Below are 8,894 nucleotides of genomic sequence, written 5' to 3'. Positions count from 1 at the left end.
GCACAGACCCAACTTTCCTAGGACGTCGCCTGCAGCAGAGACGCAGACTTCTCAGTTCATAGCAGCGTCACTTTCTCATGTATGACAGGGGTAATCCGATGCACATTGGGAAGGTTACAACTTTCTGTATTAATGCCAGGCATATTTTCCTCCTGCCAGCGTGCGCTACTACCACAGACGCCTCCATCTACGTGTTCTAGATGATAATGTATACACCAGGGTGAGTTCAAAGGCGGCGCTGAAATTGATTCCTGACACCGTTTTCATCTCTCGCTTTAGGTGAACATCTTTGCAGACCCTTCTGGTAGCACTGGGGTTAAGGGCAAGTAAAGCATTTCCTTCTATTGTCAATTGAACGAGCCATAGATCCCTCCTGTAGGGGCCCTCCCCTTTCCTCCTCTCTGTTCTTGTGACTGCTGCTACTCTCACTCTCTCCGACTGCCTTGACTGGATCTTGTGATGTTTCCAAGGAACTTTGCTGCAGGACGACATCCCTTCACTATGGTGTCCCAGCTGTAGGAACTGCCCGCCTAGGCACACACCACCGGTGAGTCTCTCCTTGCCTTCTATACGTGCCCAGCACTATGTCTTTTCTGCTGCTCCATATCCAGGCGTGCTGAAATCAATTTCCCTGTCTTGACTCATTTCCAGTGATATTTGTTGTGTTCTCGCAGAAGCCAAAAAAAATATAACAAAATCGTTGTCCAACGGCCAATTTCTGGGGAAAAGATATGACAACCCACTCTCTTTCTGCACCAACCCTAAATACAATCCATATCTCGGGAAGTTTATCCTGCGCCAAAAGTTTGTATAGTGTGCTTATCAGTTTCTCCAGGTTCCCAGCCCCTCCGCCGGTTATATTCCCATTGCACAACAGAAAAAAAGGTTAATTAAGTTCAGATTCTTCAGCCAAGAGGCTTTTCTGCGAGGAATTTGTTTATCTTCTTGTAAAATAATCTCACATTCCCTTAACCTGCAAGTGCTTTCTAGGAAAACCAGGCAGAGGAATTCCTCAAAACTGTATCCACCAGAACTAAATTTAGGGGATGACACTTCCAAGAATTATGATTGGGGATGATTTATGCATTTATAGGCAAGAAACGACTGATAACATAATAAAATCTTAAACGATATTATTACACCTATTACATTATATTACATATAATACCCAATAACTAATGTACAGATAATAGAAATATTACATCTGTCCAGGGGTGCACCTCCAATGAGGCCAGGTGAGCGCTTTCATTGTGGCAAGGAGGTTAGGTCAAAAAACTGGCATTGGCATCTGTCCTGTTACATACTTGGTGTAACCTGCAGTAAAATAACTGGTCCATACCGCAATGTGTGTGTATTAGAGATGGATAAAATACATTCAGATCCACTGATAAAGGCAATATATACAACAGAGGTCAGTTTGCCCATGTAGCAGTGTTGAATATGTTAAGCTACTACTTTTGCTGTGGTAAACCTATGCAAAACAATAAAGAAAAACAGTTACTGTAAGTGACTCATTTAACTCTGCTATATATGTATAAAGTCAGTACAGTAGTGTCATCATTGCAGCTCATTTGATTGTCAACTAAACCGCCATTCTTATTTGCTATGGGTCCTGTATGATAATTATTGCCTGCTTATTACTGTATGTAGCTCCAACATATTCTGTAGTGCTGTACAGAGGATGCACCAGCTCCGGCCCTTGCTAGTAATACAGCTGACGATCTAATTGACCTGAAACGTGCACCCTCACAGGACAGCAGTAAACCTTCCAGGCATGGGTACTATCATTTAGAGATTGCACAGATGATAAGATACCTACCATGTGTAGCTGAGTTTGGCAGATTCTTAGATGTGGTAGAGCTGAGTTTGTCATTTCACTCTTGAAATAATGAAGTCATTTTACTAGTGGTCCCATGGAAAACCAGACATAATTCACCATAAGATCTGAACACATCGTCATATCGTGGAGCAACAATAGTTTTGGTTTTACTCAGGACTGCAGGTAAACCTACTGTATTACCATAAACATATTGAGTTGTAACACTACACACTAATTCAGCTCTGCTACATGTCTAAGAGGCTACTTACTTGATGTATCCTCTTAGGATGGATATGAAGAAATCGTTCTCTGAGTGATGACTGAACCACTAACATACCTGAAGTGATGGGTCTACTTGACCAAGAACAGATGGTATTTGTTATGGGTCCAACCCTGTACATTAAGAGTTTACCTGGTACTTACCTATTTCACTGCTCTCTCATTTGACTAGGATCATGGTGTATCATCATCTGTGGTTTTACATAGGACTGCAGGTTCACGTTCTCAATTCTTATTTGAATTTGAGAGAGTGATTTGCAAGAGATAAAACTTCAAGGAGTTTAAGGGGTTCTCCAGACCTGTGCCCAAAAACCTTCTTTCAGACACTCGGAGAAGTACTTGCCTTTCAATGTCAGCTGGGATCATGTGACCGTCCTACTGGTGGCAAACTCTTCCTCTGACGTCATGACCGGATGTGCTCTTCTTTCTTCCTGTTCAGCTGCATAATTAAGATGGAGCTGAACAGGAGTAAGAGGAATCACAAAGTGAGAGGAAAGGCCTGTATCCCAGCAGGTGTCGCTGAATCGGTGGAGCGACGGAAGGGCAAGCACTGCCCTGTCTTCTCTCCACGGGTCAGCTGAAAGTGACCTTTTAGGCACAGGCCCGGAGAACCCCTTTACCTGCATAGTTTATAGGGTCACATGTAAAAGATTCTGACGTGGAGGAATGTGGTCCTCAAGTCTCCATGTTGTCTCTTCTACATACATGTGCTCCCAATCTGGAACTGGAAATTTTTGAGGGTTCATAATAATTTTTCTTGAAAAAATCAACAGTGAAGCTGGGAGAAGGGTGAGGTAATGAAGGTCTGTTTGTGGAAACGTCTTGCTAGCCCTCTGGCATTAAACACATGAGAGAGTCATAACCCAGGAGTGTGGCTTTTAAGCATCTCTGACTCATTTTTGCTGAGGAAGCAGACAATACTTATGTCAGCGAGGCGGAGTCTGTCATAAAAACACTTGTACGCGCCATGGTCTAGTTTTCATTTTTAATATCGGAAACACAAGTCTCACTGTCTGTGATCCCGATGACCAACGTTACTATGGTCTGCAAGGCAGAAAGCGTCCAATGATGTCAGATGTACAGCGGAGGCAGCAGCAGACATACGTCAGTAGAAAAATGGATGACTGTTCTCTGTGCCTCTGGCTCCCATACAAACACATACAAACCCTTTCCAAACATTATAATACTGATGAGGTCGGATTAATCCCAGCTAGGATGAATTCACAAGCAGCAGATTTAGTCGCAGACATTTCTGTGACTGTCCCATGCCTCTGAATGGGGTTTTGGAGAAATGCTTAGATGAATCTATAGTCTTAGATAAATGGAGCTTCTTTTCAGTCTGACATGTGTGAATATACCCTTAGGGATAGTACCAAATTTTGTTGACAGCGTGAGGCAAGTACACTTCTACGGGTGTACACTAAAGTCTTCTCCATCTGTGTGTTAGGAAAAAAGGGATAAGCAAATAGTATTTCTCCCATTATACTGAAATATAGAGAATAAAAATTTGAGTGGTCTGCAGCTAAGGAGGTCTCTTCCACCACTGTAGGATAGGTTGAAATCACTCATAGCCACCAATTTATTGATTTTTATTTTATTTTTTCACAAAGTCAAATGTAACCATGATCATAGTATTTTTATGTGTACAGTATGTGGTTGAAAGAAGTTCCAATAATTGACAAAACATAGTGTATATTTGTGTGTATGGCAACTTTATATTAGGTACATAGTTATAAAAGGTCTAGACAACCCACCCATCCTCTTTGCATGTTCTTTTCCCATGAAGCATTGCTACCAAGTCACCATAAACTCCTCATATAGATACTTACCCTGGCACCCGTGTCGCTCCTGATCCCCGCGCGGCCACCGCTGCATCTTCCCGCTGCGCGGATCAAAACATCCGACAATGGGTGAATCAACTAATAGCAGGCAACGACGAGGATCATCCCAGTCGCGGCCTGCTATTGGCTGTTCCCCCAATCGCTGGATGTTTTGAGCGACGCGGGTGCCGGGGAGCAGGTAAGTATAATCTATATGAGGGGCCCGGACACTGGGGGACATGTTTTAGACATTGGATAACCCCTTTAAGGACAGCCAGTACCTCCCCAAAGCTGGTTACGGCTGCTGAAACCCAGGGCAATCAGATGCCAAATGCCTTATTAAATTCCATTTGAATGTCACTTTATCTATTTTTTGTGTTCACTTTCCACATTGTTTTGTCACTAGGATTTTTCAGGGTTGTGGTGTCCTTATGGGCTACCTTTTGAGGTCTAAAGGAGGTATGTGTGGCCATTAGGTTCCTCATCCCCCTACAAGCCCCTTGGCTTCCCCACCCAGAGAGGAGCCAGATCTCGACTGAGGCTCTTGGCCCACACCTCAGGTGACAGCTCAGGTGGAAGCCAGGGCAAGATGGGTTCTTCCTTGGCTGAAGATGGTCATTAGTCCCCAACTCTTGCAAGAGCCGTCTGGCCTAGAGGGGTGGGAAATGGGTTATGGAGGGGGCCATCTCTTATGGAGAGGGCCTACGATAGAGCACATACTAGTGCACTTTTTGTGTTGCACAGGGTGAAGAAAGTCATGTTCTTCGCTTTTCCCCAAAAAATGCCTCAAGCAACACTGCAGAGGAAGTGTATTGTTACACATCTCTCATTAAAATTAGTGGTGGACCAAAGCAACTACAGTATGCAGCAAAGGTGCAGGCTATATGCCCAGCGTATACATTTGCTTGTACTCAGTGCAGCGTAAACAGAGTCTAAAATGACTTGGTATGAGTGAAACTATGACAAATATTGTAGAGGAGCTAATTTAATTAAAGAAAAAAGCTAAAATAGTGAAAGATTATGATTTATTTAAAGACAATGGGGGGGGGGGGGACTATCGATAGTGTTGCTAGATGAAATGTATGAATGTACAAAATTTGTGGAAACTGTGACAACTTCTACAAAATGTGAAATGTTAACTTTGATGTGCCTTGCTTGGCATCAGGGGCGGATTGGCCATAGACTGAAATTTCCTGGTGGGCCGATGCCCAGGGGACGCCTGGACCTGCCTCACGGCTGGCCAGTGGAAGTTTTTGGGGACATATTTGTGCTGCTGGCAGTATTTTGTGCTGCTGGCAGTATTTTGTGATGGATTGTGGTATTTGGCTTTGTTGAGGTGGTATAATGTGCCCCACCCAATATGGTATTGCTGGCCCTGCCTTCCATCAGTTTGGATCCAACTACAAAATGGGACCACTTTTAGTATTTTTTCCAGGGACACTTTAAGTTCCCAGTCTGCCCCAGTCCGCCCCAGTTAGACACTTGCCCGAGCATGGCTTACAAAGATTTACATGAATATTTTGCTTGACAAAAATTGACCTTGTTTAAGCTGTGGTCCATTCGCAACCACTTTCGAAACTCCTGAGCTGCACTTCAGCAATCACCCTCTGCCACTGAACTGTTCCTGTTTTTTCGGTCGCCCCATAAGTTACTAAGTAGCATAATTGTGAATGAATTCTATGCAATATGTTTCCATTAAAAATGATGTTTCATTGACTTAAGAGTGACCTAAAGCTAGAGCTGACCCTCCACCTGTTTACCTTTACGTTCCACCGAGGGATTAGTCATCGTATTGTGTATAATATGATTTATTTAATCATAAAAATAGAAAAGTCAAGTATTTTGCTCCTCTGGACAAATCTTTCCTCGAATCTGCGATGCCCATGAGATTTCTTAACTAGATGATTCAGTTCCCCATTCACTTCTTTACAGGGGTCTGTATCACTCAAATGTTTAATGCAAACCAGATGGGCTTGAGAACTGCAACAAACACTGCAAGGGGCCACGACTTACCTCAAGGCCATGCTGTGTGCATTCTTTATATTCCTGCTGGCGACCGGAGAAAGTTATATAACGCATTTCATCTTTAATCCTGACAAAACCAAAAAATGCATGTTTTCTTCATAGGCAGCTCATTTCTTCCCTTTGACAAGTTCATACATCATATTGCCATGTAGTAAATGCTCATTAGACACTATACTCATTTCCGGTTACCTTTTATACATGGCCATTATAAAACCACACAGTTAAGCTTAAATTGGTTTCAACTTTTTGCCTTTGGTAAATCAGCAAAAAATTTAGGTTTCTGTGGGAGAGAGTGGCTGCCAAAAAATTTAAACAAATATCCGACTTTGAACACCCTTTAAGAGTTTAGCTATAGAATGAATCTACGATAAAGTTCAGTAACTTTGCAGATATTTTGCCTTACTTAGCTCGTGCTGATCCCTGGTTACTGGAGATAAGCAGATCGCTTTGATTCAAATCGTTTTCGACTCAAATTTTACAAAAATATGCGTTGAAACCAAATCTGAATATTTGCCAAATTGATTTAGCTGAATTTTTAAAAAAGGCATCAACCATTTTTCAGATCGGAAGACAGGAAAGATGAAGGAGGAAGAGAACATGATCCTGGCAGGTGTATACACAGTGGCTGGCATTTTCTGCCACAAAATGAAAATTTAACTATTAACTAATGACTATTTAAAAAACGAAATGTCAAAATTCTCACAGTGCACTGTGCTTTTAAAGAGGCTTTTTGTTACCACCAATAGCCATCTATTTACCCATGGCTATGTATGTCGCTGTCACTTTGACATTACTAATGCAGTCTTGGTGTTAAAAAGCTTGAAAGTGGGTACATAGAGTCCTAGGAGACACCACCTCTCAAGGCCAATTGGGGCACTTTCAAGTGAAATTTATACTGACCCAAAATAATTTGGCTAATTGATGTAGCCCAATCAAATCCAAATCAAATCAAGAAATGTGCTCATTGCTACTACTTACAACTCATATTATGGTCCAGAGCTGCATTCACTGTACCGCTGGTCATCCCTGGAAACAGACGACAAGCCCGCAGTCAGACACATCTGTAACAGCATAACAGACCTCCTATTCTATAGACCTGTGATGGCTAACCTCCGGCACTCCAGCTGTGGTAAAGCTACAACTCCCAAGATGTACACTTGCTTGGCTGTTCTCAGAACTCCATAGAAATGAATGGAGCATGCTGGGAGTCGTAGTTTCACCACAGCTGGAGAGTCGGAGATTAGTCATCACTGCTATTTACTGTAGTAGTCAGAGTGGGTGAAGATTACAGCTCCGAAGCCTGCAGAATTCAAAATATATATAATAGAAAAGTATGGTATACTATAGAAAAAATGGTATCAGTACAAGAAAAGTAAATCAGTGTGTTCATGAAGATACCGGGGAATTTATTACACAGATATTGTGATAAGAACCTCTATTGATTTCCTACAGGAATATATTGAGGCGATTTTGATGATTTTGGCGATTCATATTATGATTAAATACAACAGAAATAAAAATTCTCACTTGCTCCATTGGATCATGTGTCACTTGGGCTGGGTTCACCTCACATTTTTCCCATCCGTTTAACGTATGCAAAAAATGTATACGTTAAACGGATTCCTCAGACTGATCCCATACAGTGGCATCCGTTCACCATAGAGTTACATTGTAAAAAATAAAATATCATTTTTTTTTTACTGTACTGTGCAGGATACAAGAACATGGTGTGCTGTGTTTTTATATGTTTTTTTGTAACGTATACATCAAACGGAGGCATATAATGTGATGTGAACGCTTACAGGTTCTCTTCCAGGAGCATTGCATCTAGGGCAGAATATCTCCAACGAACAACACATACTAATGATAGCATGTACCAGATGTCCATCACCTCCTGCGCGCAGCTCTGTCAGATTGTGCATGAAGTTAGCAGTGGGTAGAAATGGGGAAATTGCCTCAAATTTATCAAAATTCTGTTAGTGGCATGACAGATTTGGGGCTTCTCAGTAGGCATGTTAGACCCAGTTCTTTTCCTACGGGATGGCATTAATGGTGCATTTTATTAAATTGGGGGCATTTGGATTGCATCATCCCTTGTCCATGTTGTAGCCACTTTTCAATTGGTTGATGTAGGAGTAAAAAGAGTCTAAAACGCCATATTTTTTGACGCATTTACAAGACACTTTTATAAGCACACCGCAAGCTCTTTTCCATTCTGTCTGCCGTAGTTCCCCCCTACCAGACGGACAAACATCGTTGATCTCTGGTACTTAGTACAATCAGACAGCACTCCAAATGATGTGATGAAATAATTAGAGAATTTTATTCAGCCAGACATGATGCACAACAATTTAAGGCAACGTTTCGGGCTAAACAGTAGCCCTTCATCAGGCCTTGTTATGCCCACATGAGAGGAACGCCGTCACCGATCCCTGGTGTCACACTTCAGATCTCAGTAATGGAAAACTGGTAAAAATTAGCAACCCGTTATGCCATTAGTAAATTGGTTTCATAATACTCTGTGTACGTCCATCTGCAGGCTCCACGCTGGTTCCCAGTAAGTGACTGCCTTTATTTACTGGTGTATTTACGGCACATGCCCATTTTTCATATTTGTTTGGTTTTCCTGCTCGGAGCACAAAGATTAATTATGATTTATGATTCAATGGCTTTAGTAATAACTCATTGCAGAAGGGCCACTGATGAATGAGGTTTGGAGAGTTGTTTCGGGGCTGATTTCGCTTCTCGCTATGACTTTTGCCTACAAGTGGTAACAATTATAGGAAGACTCAGCAGCGCAGTATAGGAGGATGTTTAATTCCCGGATGGTGGTAAATTATGTGTATGTATTCACAACGCTTTCATATTAAATCACTTCATTATAAAGTGATTGATTCTGCATGGGTTGCTTAATACAATGACTTAAGGCCAACGTGGTGCCCAATCTGTGA

The 8,894-nt window shown here is 42.0% G+C and overlaps 1 protein-coding gene across 2 annotated transcripts in view; it reads left to right on the top strand.

The window, feature by feature from the left end:
• Positions 1-400: 400 nt before the first annotated feature.
• HDAC7 (histone deacetylase 7) overlaps positions 401-8,894 on the top strand; it is a 322,964-nt gene continuing 314,470 nt past the window's right edge. For both annotated transcript variants that reach the window (XM_040425874.1, XM_040425872.1), the window contains exon 1: positions 401-547. The gene's annotated coding sequence lies outside the window, so the exon portion shown is untranslated. The remainder of the gene's footprint in view (positions 548-8,894) is intronic.

The sequence above is a fragment of the Bufo bufo genome, chromosome 3, assembly GCF_905171765.1.
Source record: "Bufo bufo chromosome 3, aBufBuf1.1, whole genome shotgun sequence".
Taxonomy (NCBI): domain Eukaryota; kingdom Metazoa; phylum Chordata; class Amphibia; order Anura; family Bufonidae; genus Bufo; species Bufo bufo.
Note: the sequence above shows the minus strand (reverse complement) of the source record. Positions and strands in the feature narration are given on the sequence as shown.